General features: G+C 39.5%; 1 long non-coding RNA gene across 4 annotated transcripts in view; it reads right to left on the bottom strand.

Annotated features, from left to right (window-relative positions):
- The window catches only part of LOC103278617 (uncharacterized), a 49,236-nt gene that overhangs the window by 17,907 nt on the left and 10,905 nt on the right, over positions 1-20,424 (bottom strand). The window contains exons 3-6 of one of the 4 annotated variants that reach the window (XR_010005270.1): positions 18,895-18,929; positions 8,280-8,401; positions 8,104-8,170; positions 5,001-5,098 (exon numbers count right to left, since the gene is read on the bottom strand). This is a non-coding gene — a long non-coding RNA (uncharacterized LOC103278617). The other 3 variants (XR_010005271.1, XR_010005269.1, XR_506204.3) reach the window with 3 other exon arrangements.

Genomic DNA, 20,424 nt, shown 5'->3' with positions numbered 1-20,424 from the left:
AGGGGCTTCAGGCAACCAGCAAATGATATCACCCTGTATCCCAGGAATCTGTGGCACCTAGAACTTCAATGCTCTGAAAAGAGTCCCATCCCAACTCTACCCCTTCTACTGTCACTTCCAGGGGTATGGATAAGAGGTCAATATGAAAGTGCTGGATCAAGTATGCAAAGCAAATTTTGACAGCCTGATATCTTTTTTACATAGCACCTTATAGTTGGCAGGTATCTCATAGACCTTTAAGTGCTAGCCACCCAACCTCTTTATGAGGGTGTACAGAGAAGTCTAGGCAATTGGTTCCACTGCCAAAATGCTTTCATTATAACTGTTATTCTGAAGATGTTCCTTCAAATATTCAATCAAAATCTACCCTATTACATCCTGGGACTGCAGAGAAGCCTGCCCTCTTCTTTCTATGACAGTATTAAAAGCGTTCAGCCATGCCACCCTTCAATCTTTACCATGTTGAATAAGCCCAACCGCTTTATCCTTTCCTAATATGTTTTCTTTCCCATACCTCTTATCATCCTTATTGTTCTTCTCCGAACCTGCTCCAGCCTCTTAAAATGAAGTACCCAGAACTGAATGCAGGATTCCAGAGGAGGCCTGACTAGCACAGAATATAGTGAGGCTATTATACCCTTGACTTGAAAATTATGCTTCTATTAATGCAGGTTAAAGTAGCATTCATCTTCTTTGCTGCAGCATCACACTGCTGCATTATGGAGAACTTATGATTAACAATAATCCCAAAGTCCTTTTTGCACGTAGAACTGCTGAACCATGAATCCTACATTCCGTATCTGTTCATTTGGTTTCAGTAGCCTAAATGTAAAACTGAGCTCTAAGAAAAGTGTTGCTGATGGGGAAAAGAAGGTGCTGTCTCTCTGTTAGTTGCTAATGCAACAGTTTAGTCAAGAAACTTCTCACATAGTCCTGTTAATTCACTTCTGGATGCCACTGAACAACTTCCATACAGCTTCAGGTTGCAGGTTCAGTTCCTGTTCCAATTGGTGGAGATCTATGCCTTGCTTGTGGGATACATTATGAATGCAGTTATCTGATGCAAGATTAAAATCCAGCTTGGTCCATATACACACATCCATACAGCCGATATTAAAAAACAAGGGAGTTAAGGATGGATGGGAGTTTTTCAAAAGTGAAATACTCAAGGCGCAAATGCAAACAGTGCCAACAAAGAAGAAAAATAAGACAAGTGCAAAGAAGCCAGAATGGATGTCCAAAGAACTTCTAACTGAGCTAAAGCTCAAAAGTGACATGCACAAGAAGTGGAAAAGGGGAGAAATCACCAAATAAGAATTCAAACGTATAGCCAACACCTGTAGGGAAAAGGTTCGCAAGGCTAAAGCGCAAAATGAGCTCAGGCTTGCCAGGGACATAAAAAACAACAAAAAAGGCTTTTTTGCTTACATTGGTAGAAAAAGGAAGAAAAAGGAGGCGATAGGGCCATTGCAAGGAGAAGATGGGGTGATGGCGACAGGGGACAGGGAAAAGGCAGAACTACTTAATGCCTCCTTTGCCTCGGTCTTCTCACAAAAAGAAAGCCATCTTCAACCTCAGCAACATGGAATGGACGAAGGATTGGGGGAAATCCAACCCCAAATAGGGAAACAAGTTGTCCAGGAACACCTGGCCACTCTAAACGAATTCAAGTCCCCAGGGCCAGATCAGCTACATCCAAGAGTACTGAAGGAACTAGCGGAAGTTATTTCAGAACCACTGGCAATTATCTTCGAGAGTTCTTGGAGAACGGGAGAAGTGCCAGCAGATTGGAGGAGGGCGAATGTGGTCCCTATCTTCAAGAAGGGAAAAAAGAACGACCCAAACAATTACCGTCCGGTCAGCCTCACATCAATACCAGGCAAAATTCTGGAAAAGATCCTTAAAGAAGTGGTCTGCGAACACTTAGAAACAAATGCGGTCATTGCTAATAGTCAACACGGATTTACCAAAAACAAGTCATGCCAGACTGATCTGATCTCTTTTTTCGATAGAGTTACGAGTTGGGTTGATACAGGGAATGCTGTGGATGTGGCATACCTGGATTTCAGTAAGGCCTTCGACAAAGTCCCCCACGACCTTCTGGCAAACAAACTAGTAAAATGTGGGCTAGACAAAACTACGGTTAGGTGGATCTGTAATTGGCTAAGCGAACGAACCCAAAGGGTGCTCACCAATGCGTCGTCTTCATCATGGAAAGAAGTGACAAGTGGAGTGCCGCAGGGCTCTGTCCTGGGCCCGGTTCTCTTCAACATCTTTATTAACGACTTAGACGAAGGGTTAGAAGGCACGATCATCAAGTTTGCAGACGACACAAAACTGGGAGGGATAGCTAACACTCCAGAAGACAGGAGCAGAAGTCAAAACAATCTTGACAGACTAGAGAGATGGGCCAAAACTAACAAAATGAAGTTCAACAGGGACAAATGCAAGATACTTCACTTCGGCAGAAAAAATGGAAATCAAAGATACAGAATGGGGGACGCCTGGCTTGACAGCAGTGCGTGCAAAAAAGACCTTGGAGTCCTTGTGGACAAGTTAAACATGAGCCAACAATGTGATGCGGCAGCTAAAAAAGCCAATGGGATTCTGGCCTGCATCAATAGGGGAACAGCGTCTAGATCCAGGGAAGTTATGCTCCCCCTCTATTCTGCCTTGGTCAGACCACACCTGGAATACTGTGTCCAATTTTGGGCACCACAGTTGAAGGGAGATGTTGACAAGCTGGAAAGCGTCCAGAGGAGGGCGACTAAAATGATTAAGGGTCTGGAGAACAAGCCCTATGAGGAGCGGCTTAAAGAGCTGGGCATGTTTAGCCTGCAAAAGAGAAGGCTGAGAGGAGATATGATAGCCATGTACAAATATGTGAGGGGAAGTCATAGGGAGGAGGGAGCAAGCTTGTTTTCTGCTGCCCTGCAGACTAGGACATGGAACAATGGCTTCAAACTACAGGAAAGGAGATTCCACCTGAACATCAGGAAGAACTTCCTCACTGTGAGGGCTGTTCGGCAGTGGAACTCTCTCCCCGGGGCCGTGGTGGAGGCTCCTTCTTTGGAAGCTTTTAAGCAGAGACTGGATGACCATCTGTCGGGGGTGCTTTGAATGTGATTTCCTGCTTCTTAGCGGGGGGTTGGACTAGATGGCCCATGAGGTCTCTTCCAACTCTACTATTCTATGATTCTATGATTCTATGATTATAATGGGAGGAAGAGGAATAATGCTATACCAGGTCTAATCAAATGTAGGAGAGATCCTCAACTGGACTAAAGGTTAGATATGTTACCCCCCCCCCCCATGCCTTTAGGGTAACCTTACTTACTCTGCTGGACTTTCCAACAGTCCGTCTAATGCAGGGGTCCTCAAACTTTTAAAGCAGAGGGCCAGTCCACAATCCTTCAGACTGTGGAGGGGCCAAATTGTCATTTGGGAAAAAAATGAACAAATTCCTGTGCACACTGCACATGTCTTATTTGTAGTGCAAAACAACAACAACAATGAAAGAATAATACAATATTTAAAAATGAAAACAATTGTAACCAACATAAACCTATCAGGACTTCAATGGGAAGTGTGGTCCTGCTTCTGGCCAATAAGATAGTCAAGTTAATTAGGATTGTTGTTGTTGTTCGTTGTTGTTGTTGTTGTGTGCCTTCAAGTCATTTCAGACTTTGGGCGAGCCTAAGTCTAAAATTATTTATTTATTCATTTACTACATTTATTTATTACATTTATATCCCACCTTTCTCACCCTGAAGGGGACTCAGAGCAGCTGTGTGTACATAGAATATATTATATTATTAGCATTGCACCATATTAGCATTATATATTACTATATTGAACTATACTACTATACTGTAATATTATATGTAATATATATCATATAATTAATATTATTATATGGTATTATTAGTATTAAATTGTATAACATTATAATATTATTATCAATATTATATGTATATACAATATATTATATTATTTAAAATGATATAAAATATTATATTATAAAACTGAGGGCGGGGGCCAGGTAAATTACCTTGGAGGGCCGCATCCGGCCCCCGGGCCTTAGTTTGGGGACCCCTGGTCTAATGTGTTGCCAAAGGCTTTTATGGCCGGAATCGCTGGGTTGCTGCGAGTTTTCTGGGCTTTATGGCCATGTTCCAGAAGCATTATCTCCTGATGTTTCAGCTGTGGGTGAAACTTTAGGAGATAATGCTTCTGGAACATGGCCATACAGCCCGGAAAAGTCACAGCAACCCAGTCCTTCTAATGTTAGAGGTCTAGAAGTAAGGGTAAAGCAGAACTTCTGTACTATAAAATTATAATGGGCTGGGTTAAAAAAAAACACAATGCTATATGTAGCCATTCAAGTGCCAAATCTAAAACTGGAGGATTTTTTGGTACCTGAAGAAAGAATTTCATGATTCATTCCCTCCAGTCACCAATCGGTTTGGTTTCTATTGACATCTAACTATTGTATCACTTAAAATTAATCTCCAGTTTAACAGATTTTTTAAAAAATCTTAGCATGTTTACTTTTGTGCCCTTTATTTATCAAAAAAAACCTTTGTATTTCCTCAAAGTCTGGAGAGAAGTCTGGGTAACTGCTGGATTTGAATGAGTGCGTTGAATGCAATTTTCCTGCTTCTTGTCAGGGTATTGGACTGGATGGCCCTTGAGGTCTCTTCCAACTCTATGATTCTATGATTTTATATACAGTATTCAAAAAAATAGAAAATTGGCACTGTAGCTCTCTTTATCCCAGCATCTCTAAATATAACCCAAAATATATTTTAGTGTCTGAGTAGTATAAGTAGTATATAGTGGCAAAGTAGTATATATTGTCTTGTAAATAATTAATAATAATAATAATAATAATAATAATAATAATAAGCCACCATCTCCCAGTTGGGATTCAGGGCAGTTATCAAAGTAGTTAACAATGGTACCACACAACACATAATATACAACACATCAGTACTTACAAAATCAGTCAATATGTATCATGGTGCATATTTCCTGACCATAAGTCATGCTATTTGAGCATTCGTTGCAAGAAATTTCTCAGGCATTTTTCTTCTTCCTTGGGGGTAAAAATATAAAAGACAATAAATTAATTTTTAAAAATTGCTCAACCTGAGGCACCCCTCCCCCCAGTCTCTGCCATATATAACATATTGGGGCAAAAAGTATCACATGTCAGAAAACGGAAAGAATATACTCTGGCTGATAGTGGTTTAACTGTGTCCAAGGACAGAGGAAAGACACTGGAATTTTCAGTGGATCCAGGAAATACGAGAAGTGTATGTGAAATTCTGCTGCTAGCCTTAACCTAACCCTTATGCCAATTCTTACCCTACTATGAAGCCACAATACACTGAAAGTCTCACTCTAGTCAGAAAATATCCCGCAGCTCAATCTATATAAAAGTTATAGTTTTGACAATATATTTGTTTTCTATTATTTAATCATGTTCCAGCTGGACAGTTTGAATGCTTGCTAACTATTTTGCTTAAATTGAATTATCATGATTTTCTTATGACTCAACTTGATAACATGCCTTTTTGTTACAGAAAAATAAAGGACGTTCTCAAGAACAGCAATAATGGCAAGTTTTGTTGTGACACTGGAAAATACTTTAAATCGCCACTAGAGGGAAGTATAAACAATTTGCTTTGTTTCCAAATATAGTTCCAGTTTTATAAAATAAAGAAACATTCCTTTGACAAAGAATCCAGATTATTTGCTTTGAGCTGGGTTATATGACAGTGTAGATTCATATAATCCAATTCAAAGTACATAATCTAAATTCAGAAACGAGATTATGTCCAACAGATAATCTGGATCCATCAGATAATCTGGATTCAGAAACAGAATTTATATGGCGGTGTAGATCCAGCCTAAATTATGCTTCAATAAAATTATTTCAAGATAAAGTATGAGATATTTACTCTCTCAAAATTATATTAGTGGTAAGGAATTTAAAGAGATATTGATATTAGGCATGCCATTCTTAACTAAGGAAGCAACAAGTTATTTCAGCAATTGTATTCCTGCTATGAGGAAGTCTACAGTTTTTAAAGACTATTCACAATTCAGCACAAAATCTATGTATTTTTGCTCAAAAACAGCATTTCTTCATATAACCTGCAGTGAAACAGAAGTCAATCCTGGATGTACAAATGATATCCAGGGACTTTTAGTTCTTCATGCAGGATAAACTGGTCTGAAGCAGTTTAACCTCGCATTAGGCAAAGTTGGAAAATGTTCTAGAGCAAAGCTTTCCATACATTTCATCTTGGTGACACACTTTTTAGACTGGATCATTTCATGATACACAATTCAGTTTTACAAGCAAACGTGAGACTAAACCAACCTCTTACAAGAGATAATGACACATAAATTGTAATAATGAAATGTATGAGGATACAACATATCTCATGAAAACCTTTCATTTATATATTTTTAAAATATGTTTGTATGATAGCATACATTTCCATGTTATGATGCGACACACCTACACACATTGCAGCCAACACTCTAACGTGTTGTGTTGCCCAATGCTTTCATGGCTGAATCACTGGGCTGCTGTGAGTTTTTCAGGCTGTATGGTCATGTTCCAGTAGCATTCTCTCCTGACATTCTGCCTGCATCTGACAGGCATCCCCAGACGTTTATTCAGAGGTCTGTGGGAACGAGGCAAGTGGGGTGTATATATATATATGTGGAATGTCCCGGGTGGGAGAAAGACCTCTTGTCTATTTAAGGCAAGTGTAAATGTTGCAATTAGCCAGCTTGATTAGCAATCAAATAGCCTTGCAGCTACACAGCCTGGCTGTTGCTGCCTGGGGGCATCCTTTGTTTGGAAAGTGTTAACTGGTACTTGATTGTTGGCTGTCTAGAACTCCCCTGTTTCTGAGTGGTTTTTTATTTACTGTCTTAATTCTGGTGTTTTTTAATACTAGTAACCAGATTTTGTTCATTTTCATGGTTTCCATGGGACGAGGGAGAGGGCCTTCTCCATTGTGGCCCCCCGACTTTGGAACTCGCTCCCCAGGGATATCAGGCAGGCCCCCACCCTCCTCTCCTTCCGGAAGAGCCTGAAAACCTGGCTCTTCCAAAAGGCCTTCGATGATTAATCATTGTAGGTTCGATTTATCTGCCTACTTAACAATAGACCCACCGGTTATGCCTTCTCAGTATTATATTAGCACTTTATTGACTATGTTAGCTGTGAAACTACCTCTCACCGACTCTGAAATATTCTGCACTTTGGCCCAGATCCGTGTATTCATCTCCTGTTTTTTAACATTTTATTTTGTATGTTGACCTTTTATGACTGTTTTATTGATGCTGATGTTTTATTGTTGAGTAATTTGTTTTATTGTCTTGCTATTGTTATTATATTGTTGTTTGGGCATGGCCCCATGTAAGCCGCCCCGAGTCCCTTTGGGGAGATGGGGCAGGGTATAAGAATAAAGTTATTATTATTATTATTATTCCTCCTTTCTGTTGTGACACATTGTTTGGAAAGCTCTGCTCTAGAGTTTCATGGAAACAAAAGCACTGTACTTTAGGAAAATGGGGAGAGCAAATCAGCTTGAATCAAACCAGTCTTCTGTTCATATAGGGTAACTTTAGGGTTATCATAGGTTGGAAATTTTTGGAAGGCACACAACAAAAGGGCCCATGTATGCAATTCCTAAATATAGTACTGGTTTTCTGAAAGTGAACCTGAAGAATGTACAGTGACATACCCTTGAGGATGCACAATATCCATGATAAATACATCCATCTTCAGTTTATCAATCGTAGTCCTTTAGTTGATCATCTAGATCTTCTATCAGTCATGACATTGCCAGCAGTACTGAGGCATACAGCCACTGCATTTGGATGACATGTCTGTGTCATGCTTGAAAAAGACATGGCATACCTAATGAAACTGACAAGGAAGGAAGATCATTCCATGCTGTTTATACTCGGGTAACTGCAGACTTCCTCCTTAATCTTTTTTTTCTTGCATGTCATTGAAGCAGGTTTGCATAAAATCTTTTGTCCCTAATAAATGTTTTCTTTCTTGAGTCTCACCATTGTAGCTCTCTTCCATACTGCTGGCATATTTTAATTCAGTCTCCAAAAGGCTTCTAGCAAGGACCTAAGAGGAAAAAGAAAAACGCTAGTTGTGAACTGTATTTTACCTTTCCTTTTCCTCAAAGCTGGGATTCACAGCAGCTTACAAACTAAAAGTAAAAGTTATTACTTACTGGCTTGTTTGAGCTTGAAAGCATTACACCCTGCTTGTAGTGATGACAGATGTCAGCATGAAGAGTTTCAGAGAGAGGAAGGATTAAATGATTATTTGGAGCTGAATCTGCATTGGTCAGTACTGGGAAGAAAACAGAATACTGAATTACTTGCACTCAAGCCTGATTGTGTGTTTTCAGCAATTTGGAATTCTGATTAAGGAACATAGACACCAATGGTTTGGAGAACCAACTAAAGGCTTTATTATAAGAACTCAATTTTAATAGGAAAATTACTCAGGATGCGAATCTAATCTAGCTAGGGAAAATCAGAGAAATATCTCCAAGAGCATCAGGGTACATCGCTATGTTAGTCAGAACAGATAGTCCAGGAGAGAGGACACTTTGGCTCACTTAGACTATCTCTTATTACTGCCCGCTCTGGAGTATTCTTGACTCTTAAGCAGTTAGCATTGTTGCACTTCTAGCACCTCTTCTCAACAACACATATATACTTTCATCTCCTCTTGCAGAGCTTCCTAACAGTCCCTGGGCAATGGCTTGGTAAGAACTAAGAACCCAGAAACCACACAACACCCCACTTCTTCTATTGTATTTAATAAAAGTATGAAATTATATCTTGTTTCAACATGTTTAAGATGAGGACTGGTAGTCTCTGATTGAAAGATCTTCACACATCCTTGGTTATTTGCATATATCTCTTGTTGGGATTAGCTCTTCTATTCCAAAGTTTAATAGCAACCATAGTTATTTGCATGCTTCCAGTGCTGGAAGATATTCTTCTTCTGTGTGGTACAACCAATTGTTCCAGCTCTATAAAAAAAATAGATACCACCTTGTAGACCTGCAGCCAATGACATAATTGTCTTAATCTGGATTGACATATCCTTTGTAGTTTAGGGTTGTTAGCTGCTTTTATTTACCGTAACTTTCAGATGTGCATTTCCCCTACAGACACTTGGTTACCTTTTTTACTATGTTCCTGTCACATTTAGTTGATGTTCTTCTGCATAAAATCCCAGCAACTGCTGATATATCTGGTCTTGTCACTTTGCTTATTTACAGACGTTTCTAGCTTCTCCGTACTAGCTGTTGTTCAGTAATGCTTCACTTTCTACAATTGGCTGCATCATTGCTCAATCCCAAATGTGTTTTCTGCTTCCTTGGGGAGCCACCATCCCTTTGATATGATCATACCCTTGTATCTTTCCTCTTTCAATAACATAATAATAATTAATAATAATAAAACTTTATTTCTGTTCCACCCTATCTCACTGAAGGGACTCAGGGTGGATTCCAACAAACAACAGCATACATTCAATGCCTTCTACAACAAAAAAGATAAATATTGGCATAAAATCCCAACAAGACCAATTCTTCTAATTTTTTAGAATATACTTTCTGAAAGACAAAAAAAGTTTTAAAGAACCTAAAAGACAATTGCAAAAGTGTTTTGCATTCATCACTTCAAAGCATCAAATTATTGTTGCCTACATACCAAAGAACAACCTAGAAAGAACATACCATCTTAGTGTGTTGCTGTGAGATTTTTGGGCTGATTGGCCATGTCCTAGCAGCATTCTCTACTAACATTTCACCTGCATCTGTGGCTGGCATCTTCAGAGATTCTGTTGGCAGTGAAGCAAGTGGAGTGTGTGTGCATGTGTATGTGTACACACACACACATACACATACCTGTGGAATGTCCAAGATGGGAGAAAAAACCCTTGTCTGTTTAAAGCAAGTGTGAATGTTGCAGTCAGGAAGCTTGAATTAATATTTGAGTAGCCAGGAGTTCTCCTGTTTCTGAGTGGTGTTAATTATTTACTGTCTTGATTCTGGTGTTTTTTTAATACTGATAACCAGGTTTTGTTCATTTTCATGGTTTCCTCCTTTCTGTTCAAATTGTCCACATACTTGTGAATTTCAATGTTTTCTCTGTGTAGTCTGACAAAGTGGCCCAGAATTTCTGCATTCCCAAATAATATTCTGTGTCCAGGTTGGTTTATCGTGTGCTCTGACATCAGAATCAAGACAGTCAATAACGAACACCACGCAAAAACAGAACTTCTGACAACAAGAAATCAAGAGTCAGTTAACACCTCTCAAACAGAGGATGCCTCCAGGTAACAAAAGCCAGGCTACCTCTATGCAGATATCCTCACTGATTGACTTTGTAAACTTCATGGCTAAAGGTAAAGGTGAAGGTTTTCCCCTGACATTAAGTCTAGTCGTGTTTGTCTCTGGGGGTTGGTGCTCACCTCCATTTCCAAGCCAAAGAGCCAGCGCTGTCCGTAGACACTTCCAAGGTTATGCGGCCAGCATGACTTCATGGAGTGCCATTATCTTCCTGCTGGAATGGTACCTACTGATCTACTCACATTTGCACGTTTTCAAACTGCTAGGTTGACAGAAGCTGGGGCTAACAGCAGGAGTTCACCCTGCTCCCCAGATTCAAACCTGCAAGCTTTCAGTCAGCAAGTTCAACAGCTCAGCGGTTTAACCCGCTGTGCTACAGAGGCTACTCAACTTCATGCCTACTCAAATGCTAATTCAAGCTTACTAATTGCAACATTCACACCTGCTTTTAACAGACAGGGGTTCTTTTTCGCACCCTGAACATTCCATAGGTATATATATACTCCACATGCTTCACACGCAACAGAACCTCTGAAGATTCTAGCCACAGATGCAAGCGAAATATTAGGAGAATACTGCTGGGACATGGCCATACAGCCCGAAAAACTCAAAGCAATCCAATGATTCTGGCCATGAAAGCCTTCAACAACACAATGCTTAGTGTCATTGGATGTGGAGATTCTCATTCTTTGAATTTCTCAATATTTGGAGTTGGGTGGCAATACCTCTCTTTTTGTTTTGTTTTTTCCCTTTATGGATTTCCTGAACCCCATACAAGACTACTGGTATATCCTTGGTGAAGTCAGAAGGAGGTGGATGTTGCTCTTGCAACAGTTCACATCTTTCATTAACAGTAATGGTACTTCCAACAGCAACAGTAGTTGCAGCCTCAACTCTAGAAAGAGGATAAATAACTCTGATAATTTTTTTTAGTTTAAGTTCACTTATTCCTGAGAATCTAAAGGGTCATAATCTAATCATGTAGATTCCTATATCTATTTCCATTCATTAAAAAGCACATGATGTTGGAGCAGACACATATATTAATCACAAGCAAGTATGATTTCTTATGTTCATCAAATATGCTGAATTCTCATTATGATTAATTCGTAATGTTGTTTCTTCATTCAGTCGCTTCCGACTCTTTGTGACCACATAGACCAGCCCATGCCAGAGCTCCCTGTCAGCCATCACCACTCCCAGTTCCTTCAAAGTCAAGCCAGTCACTTCAGGGATACCATCCATCCATCTTGCCTTTGGTTGGCCCCTCTTCCTTTTTCCTTCCATTTTCCCCAGCATCATTCTCTTCTCCAAGCTTTCCTGTCTTTTCATTATGTGGCCAAAGTACTTCATATTTGCCTCTAATATCCTTCCCTCCAGTGAGCATCCGGGCATTGTTTCCTGGAATATGGACTGGTTCGATCTTCTTGCAGTACAAGGCACTCTCAGAATTTTCCTTCAACATCACAGTTCAAAAGCATCTATCTTCCTTCGCTCAGCCTTCTTTATGGTCCAGCTCTCGCATTCATACATTACTATGGGGAATACCATTGCTTTAACTATGCGAACCTTCATTACAAATATGTTGTCTCTACTCTTCACCATTTTATTGAGATGGGTCATTGCTCTCCTCCCAAGAAGTAAACTTCTTCTGATTTCCTGGCTGCAGATTGCATCTGCAGTAATCTTTGCTCCGAGAAATACAAAGTCTGTCACTGCCTTCATGTTTTCTCCCTCTATTTGCCAGTTATCAATCAGTTATCAGTGAATAATACTGAAGTGAAATCCTTCATGTTTTGTGGGAGAACTCCTGTTTGGAGAAAACCCACATATTTACTTATTATTATACTTTCATCCCATATTTTCTCCAATGACCTTAGTTGAGCATATCTCTCTATAGTTACAATAGTCTTTTAATATGTTAATATCTTCAAGTAATTTTTGGCTTAGCAAATTATTGGAAATTAATTATATTATATACAAAATATTTCCAGATTTTATAAATCCTGTTACTTTTTGATCAGCTAACAGTCCCTCCCCCCCCCCTCTCTCTCTCACATGCATACTTTTTAAAATGTCCCCTAATTCTTCTATTGCCCGGGTGTCATCGTTACAGTTCTTCAGAGCCCTATGAGCTTTTCTTATCATTTCTTCATTCACTCTCTTATGTGCCTTTTGGCTTTTTCCACTCTCTTTTGCTGTATGTCTGTCCATTCATCTGTCATTTTTTCCCTCTTCTGTTTGCCTTCTCCACTCTTCTGCACATCTCTGTTTCATCTTCTGTGATTCCCTCCTTTTCTTATGTCTCTCTTCTTCAGCACCCTCTTTTCACATTCCACGCATCACACATTTTTTCTCCTACTCCCAGTTTTCTTCTGAGCTCTCCCTTCCTTCATGTGCTTTGGTACCACTTGCTTCCTCTTTTTGCTCCTCCTTCCTTCCATCCTATTTTTTATTGTCATTGCTTCTTTATGCTGGTCACTACCACAGCTATCACCATCCACCACAGAATGGAAAAATCAAGCTAAAATGATGGAAGAAGGGCAGAGAGATGGGCAGTGAAGCAAAGAAAACAAAGAAAAACACTACCCCAAAATAATTCCTTGAAATATGTCCTAGAAATGTATTTATTTATTTATTTACAGTTTTTATATTCCACTTTTCTCATCCCGAAAGGGACTCAGGGTAGATCACAGAACATACATATGCGGCAAACATTCAATGCTGTTTAAACACAGACAAGACAGACAATTGTACACAGAAAGAGGTATATATAGGTTTTTCCCATCTTCAGCATCTCAGAGGCTTGTGCTCGGTTTCAGCCACGGGGGCTGCTGTCTCTCCATCTCCCTGCCAAAGAATTTTGTTCATAAACTTCCTCCTTGGTCAAATCACCGGCATTTCCCTGGCATTTCCTTATGGGTGCCTTAAAATACCTCCCCGCTTTTGAGCGGTACCTATTTATCTCCACTTTTGAGCTGCTAGGTTGATGGAAGCTGGGCTAAAGGCCAGGAGCTCAGTGACCTGGACTTCAAACTGACAATCTTTGGACTGACGAGATTTACTGCAGCTGGTGGTTTAACCTGCTGTGCTGAAGCCCAGCCTCAAAATGCATTGACGTTCATTTTGAGGAAAAAACACTTTACACTATGGCCTGATATTTTTCTGAAAGGAAGACACTTGCAACATGTTGCTTTCATCAATACAAAATGTACTTGCACAAACTGGTACTAGCTTAGCCAACTGACACAATATGGTAATAAGAAATGATTTAAAACTTGTGATAAATTGAACAGTTTCGATAAACAATAAACTCAGCAGTCCTTCAAACATTCTTTGCTTCAGAAAGTCTAGTTAAGGTCAAGGACAAATTCACTTGGCTGAAATTTTCTCCAAATGATTTTATATTTGTATTTTTAATTATTGCCACTTCTAATAGCCATTTACCCTTTTGCTCAAAGATCATCCTGTTTGCCCTATATAGAAGAGAACTGTTAACTGAAGATGATGGAAGACATTTGTGCGAATAAATCCCTAATGTTGTGGATGTCATTATTAATTCTTGTAATGGTATCAGAAAAATAGATTAAAAGGACTTGTTGCAATTTCTGATCAATGTGCTTCTGGACCCCATCCTAGTTGTTTCAAATTGTAACATTGTCTGTAGACAAGTACAGACCTACCACCCAAGCCATGAGAAGGAAAGTTCATTGTCCAAAATGAGCTATTGCTCACTGATGACAGTGTTTTTTAGCTGCATGCTATATGTGAGAAATTGTATTTTGTAATTTTCTCTTCTAAAATGGTATTGTAGTAAATCATTCCTGGGTGCTAATCTGGCTCTGACTATTTTTATTTATTTATTTCATTCCTAAGAATGGAGCCCCTGGTGGCACAATGGGTTAAACCCTTGTGCTGCAGGACTGCTGACCAAAAGGTCGGTGGTTCGAATCGGGGGAGCGGGGGAGCTCCTGTCTGTCAGCTCTAGCTCCCCATGCTAGGACATGAGAGAAGCCTCCCACAGGATGGTAAACCATCAAACATCCGGGCATCCCTTGGGCAACGTCCTTGCAGAGGGCCAATTCTCTCACACCAGAAGAGACTTGCAATTTTTCATGTTGTTCCTGACATGGAAAAAAAACTCCTAAGGGTAGGTATTGTGGCTTGTGAAATATCTGATGTAAACCATTATATTAAACCTCTGACTAGTGATTCTTAACATATACACCCCATATATTCATGTATGAGTCTAGAAATTTTAGTCCAAAATCAATTCCAAAAACCTGGGTCGATTTATCCACAGGTCAGTTTGAGTACTGTACCTTAACTCTTTATTTAAAAAGAAACCATCACCTTTTCTGGGTAGAGTGGTGAAAGGCAAGTGCTTAATCCATCTTGGGAGAACTTAAAACAAGCACTGATCTTTTCTCCGCCATGGTACCACTCTCGTGTTTTTGAATGCGTGGTGGGAAATCCCCCCCCCCCCCCCCGAAGTGGCATTGGTGCTTTCTCCTCTCTGCAGAATAATACTTGACAAATTCATGGGCCATATTAAAGTCCATAATTTTGATCCTCAAACCTGTCCTTAACTTATATATGAAGTCAACATTACAGTTATATGTGCAGTAGTATCATATCACAAATGCTATAATTAAATTATTGATCTTTATGTATCAAAGAACTCTTTGTTGATTTCTTGTTACAGACTAACTTGGCTATTACTTATAAATTATTCTTTTAGATTTTTCCTACCTTTGTACTAGTCTGCATTTTCCCACTAACTTTTCTAAAATAGTTTACAGAACAACCACCACTGTTGCCTCAATACAACATTTTTAACTCTGCTGAAGACATACTTGTTTAACAACAACCTGCTTGCTGTTTCTTTAGAGTACATATTATGAATGATACACTTGATTGGTTTAATTACAGCTGCACTTTCATACAGGAGCTCCAATCCAGCAAGGGACCATCTATACACTTAATCAAGTTTCTTTGCCTGTTAGAATCATAAAATTACAGAATTGGAAGAGACCACATGGGCCATCTAGTCCAACCCTTTGCCGTGCAGGAAAAACACAAAGTGTCCCTGACATATGGCCATTCAGCCTCTGTTTAAAAGCCTCCAAAGGAGGAGCTTCCACTACACTCAAAGACTATTTCCACTATTGAACAACTCTTGTGTTCAGGAGGTTATTCCTAATGTTCAAGTAGAATCTGCTTTCCTATAATTTGAACTCATTGCTCCAAGTCCTAGTCTCTAGGACAGCAAAAAAAAAGCTTGCTCCCTCTTCCATCCTTTCGAATATTTATACATGGCTATCATGTCTCCTCTCAACCTTCTCTTCTACGGGCTAAACATACCCAGTTCTTTAAGCTGCTTCACACAGGACATGGTGTCCAGACCTTTGATCATTTTAGTTGCCTTCCTCTGGACACCCTCCAGCTTGTCGATATCTCTCTTGAACTGTGGTGCCCAGAATTGGACACAGTATTCCAGGTGAGGTCTCACCAAAGCAGAATAGAAAGGCACCATGACTTCCCTTGTTCTAGACACTACACTCCTTTTGTTGCAGCCCAAAATCCCATTGGCTTTTTTAGCTGCTGCACTTTATTGGCTCATATTTCACTTGTTGTCCACTAAGACTCCAAGATCTTTTTCACATGTACTGCTGTTGAGCCAGATGTCAACCATCATGTATCTCTGCATTTCATTTTTTTTCTGCCTAAGTGAAGTATCCTACACTTTTCCTTGTTGAAATTCATTTTATTTGGCCATGCTCTCTAATCTTTTTGATGTCATTTTGAATTCTGATCCTGTCCTCTGGAGTATTAGCTATCCATCCCAATTTGGTGTCATCTGCAAACTTGGTAAGCATGGCATCTAACCTTCGTCAAAATCATTACTAGAAATGTTGAACAGGACTAGACCCAGAAACGAACCCTGAAGTGCTCCACTAATCACTTTTTTCCAGGATGAAGAGAAACCATTGATGAGCGCCCTTTTGGTTCAGTCACTTAACCAATTATAAATCCACCTAACAGTAGTGTTGTCTAGCCCACATTTTACTAGTTTGTTTGAAAGAAGATAATGGGGGACCTTGTCAAAGGCCTTCCTGAAATAAAGATATGCTACATCCATAACATTCCCTTGTATGCCTCTCTTTTGTCACACTACCTTCTCAACAATCCCAGAGTTATCAGGTTCCTTCTCAACAAGTACTTGTTCAAACAGCCCTCTCAAGCTTGAGCACACAAATTTATCAGTCTTGTAGAAAAGAAGAATGACAATCAAATTTTTTTAAAAACTGGGGGGAAAATCATTCTAGATGCAGCTCTTGCTCCCCAAGTATCACCACTCCACTTCACCTCAAGTGTCCAAAATGGTACCCTTGCTTTGCTTCTCAACTCCGCTCAGGCCAAAAAAGATGAGGACGGCTGCATTTTTTTCTATGGCTTGGCAAGGGAGGGATAATGGGGTGGGAGCACTTCTCGCCTCTCCCTTTTCTCACTGTTTTCAGCCAAGTTTGAATCTGTCAGTGACCTGTCCCATAAGTATGAGTTCTTGTGTACAACACTAATCTGTTAGGAAAGAAGATCAATCCATCACCTTCAACATGATGAGGGAACTATCCCTAGTCCTTTGGGATCCCTAGTCTATGGAGAAAATCTATGAAACGCTGTCATTGCCATACTTTTGGATCACTTTATTGGTGTATCTTATCTCTGTTGTCTACTTTTCATTTACAGAAAGATCTAAGATTCAACTTAGTAAAGAATGTATGCCTCGGTTATGAGCGAACATTACAATTTTGTGCTATTTGTGTTCATGCTGCCATTAGTTATATTGAAATTAATGTTGATGTTTCATTTCCAATTTTTGATCCAGAAGGTAGCAACAATTTTTTCATATGATTTTGTCAGTGATGATTTCCACCAGAAGCTATAGAGCCTCCTCCTAAAACCTTAACTTTTAAACAAAACAGCCATATATCTGCTAGAGTGACGCATTCTCAATAATCTCTCCAGCACAAAGGAGGGATGTTTTTGCAAAAGTGAACAATTAGAAGGGCAGCACTGTTGTCTGTAAATAGCTTTATATGTTTCTTCCTGAACAAGGGAAAAATAGACTTGACCTTCCCAAATAGTGTATGAAATGTAGATATTGAAATATGATTCCCAAAGATTTTTGAAGTTTTTCCTTGGTTATCTTCTAAAAGTTTATTCTATATTCTTGAAATTAAACTCTTTTTTATTAGAAGAATTGCTATGTGATTCATTTCACACTCTGTAAGAGATTAAGAGAGAGCCAGCCTGGTTTGATTCTAACGAACAGGGTTGGAATCTCCACATGGCCATGGAAATTCACTAGGTAACCAAAGGCAAGTCACACTTTGCCATCTCAGAGGAAGACAAAGTCAAATCCCTCTAAACAAATCTTGCCATGAAAATGCCATGATAAGTTCTCTTAGGGTTACCATAGGCTACAAATGACCTGAAGACAAATAATAACAGTTAAGAGGTTTAGGTAGTGCCTGTAGTTTGATACATTTCCTTGTCTCCTGAATTTTCCAATATATGTATATTTAAAACTGAGAATTGGCAATTCCTTCTTTAATCTGCACTTTGGTTCCAAGGTGTAATCTTAGCATTCATCAAGATCAGGCATCAATCCAAAACCACTAACCTCATGAGCATGTCAACCGATCTGTCTTTGAGAAAGTAATTGAAGAGGACGAGGAGCAAACTGTATCAGAGGATCATACTGCATCCTGTATACACAGTATGGTCTCCGTATCAGCGGGGATTATTATTATTATTATTATTATTATTATTATTATTATTATTATTACTACTATTATTATATAGCATTATTCTCTCCTAAAGTGACCCAAAGTGAACAGTTGGAAAAACTGTACTATATACAATTTAAAATCTACAAGGAGAGGTGGGTAAGAAAGGTTGTTGTTGTTGTTGTTGTTGTTGTTGTTGTTGTTGTTATTATTATTATTATTATTATTATTATAAAATAGTATAAACATTAAAATAGAATTAAACATACTATTATTTAACAATGAATAATTAACAACACTAAAACTAATTTAAAACAGACAAAACGTTCAATTACACACACACACACACACACACACACACACACACATATGATACTTGAAACGGTGATAATAGCAAACTCTCTTTTTACTCTACTTGAGCTGGAAACATACCCCTAAAATGCTGGAGAGACCCACAAACACTTTTGGTGGGTGGGGAAAATTTGGCAGGGGGAATAAATGAAACCGTGGATATCAAATCTGCAGATAAGAGGGTCATATTTTAATGTATTATTGGAATGGTGATGAAGAGTGCAGAATCCCAGGGCAATTGGCAGGAACACATTTTGGCAGAACATCAGTTAGCATACACTGCTATTTACATTTACCTGGGAATAAGTCCTACATCATGCAATGGAACTTACCTCTGAATGAACATACATAGGATTGTGTGAAGAGTCTGGGAGGGTGGAAGAATAGGAGTCAAGGACAGTTAGAAAGATTTGGAAATAAGGAAAAATGTAATTGATCATATGTTCAGAAGTGACAGTAAATATTAACGTGCCCTAAATACCAGGTCCTGTACAAGAAAAAAAGGCTATAAAATAGATAAATAAGTCAGCACTACTAGTTTAAAAGCTGGATTGGACAAACTATACCTGATGGAGCAAATATAAAGTCATTTTTTAATTTTGACTGTCAAATTCCTATAAAACCAACATAAAGATTTGTTTAAGGCCTGTATTACTGGAAGACTGAACAAAGTGATTTACAACACACACCTCTCTGCCTCTTCCATGAGTCTGAAGCAGTGGTTCTCAACCTGTGAGTCCCCAGGTGTTTTGGCCTACAACTCCCAGAAATCCCAGCCAGTTTACCAGCTGTTAGGATTTCTGGGAGTTGAAGGCCAAAACATCTGGGGACTCACTGGTTGAGAACCACTGGTTTAAAGTAAGATATCTACCTGTTCTTCTAGTGTGCGCCATTGAAGTCATTGCCTGCCAGTAGGTTCTTGTGACATGCTGAATCCCTAAAGGCACCAGATCATGTCAGAGCTTGGAAGTTAAGCAGGCCCAGCCCTGGTTTGGATGGGAGACCACCAACCAGGTGTTTCAGTGGAAGAAACTGGCAAAACCAATGATGGGCATTCCTTGCTTAAGAAAACCCTATTGTTGCATGAGAAAACCAGCCCCGGGTCCTTGGGATGTCTAGTTTACCTGGGCCAGGTTATCGCTCACGTAAGTCTCCTTTTTTCTCTTTTTCTCTCTCTCTGGCACCTGCCAGAGCACTAACCCAATGAAAGGCAAAGAGCACTCCTTAGATGCCTTGCCATCGCCTTCCTTTGAAGGTCTATGTGATGTGCCATGACTACCAGGGGTAGATTACCCCTGGCCATGACTTACCGGGGAGCCTGGCTTCCAAGGTACTTTGGAAAACTATGTCTCTCATGTATATAATTTGCCCTAAACACTCCATGTTTTTTCCTTTGTGTTCCTATTTTGCCTATATGTTGTGTTAACCTAATGTTTTATGCTCCTGAGATCCCAATTCCTTCCCTTTGGGGGAAACCATGTTCCTGAACCCAAAGATGTCTTGCATCCCACACAATTGTATAGCCTGAGGAAAAGAAACTAAGCTGGGAACTTCCTCATCAAGTTCCCAGGTTCACCTAAATTTTTGGACTTTACCTAGATATTGCAACACAATACTTCTATTCATTCGGGGAATCTCCCTTGCCCCTTGGGGAGAGAGCAATTCATCACCCATGCCTTTGACGCCTGGGACCACTCACGTCGGAAGGAATCAGTATTTCTACAGCCAAAACCCATCCTCTGTCATTTTTGCATGATTGTATTAATATGTAATGTTTTGTTTCTCTGGGGTCTGGAATCGCCAGGCCAGGCCCTTTAATGGGCCATGTCATGTTCATCCCATAGAACAATCGCCTTCCTGGG

Source organism: Anolis carolinensis, chromosome 4, assembly GCF_035594765.1.
Source record: "Anolis carolinensis isolate JA03-04 chromosome 4, rAnoCar3.1.pri, whole genome shotgun sequence".
Classification (NCBI taxonomy): domain Eukaryota; kingdom Metazoa; phylum Chordata; class Lepidosauria; order Squamata; family Dactyloidae; genus Anolis; species Anolis carolinensis.
Note: the sequence above shows the minus strand (reverse complement) of the source record. Positions and strands in the feature narration are given on the sequence as shown.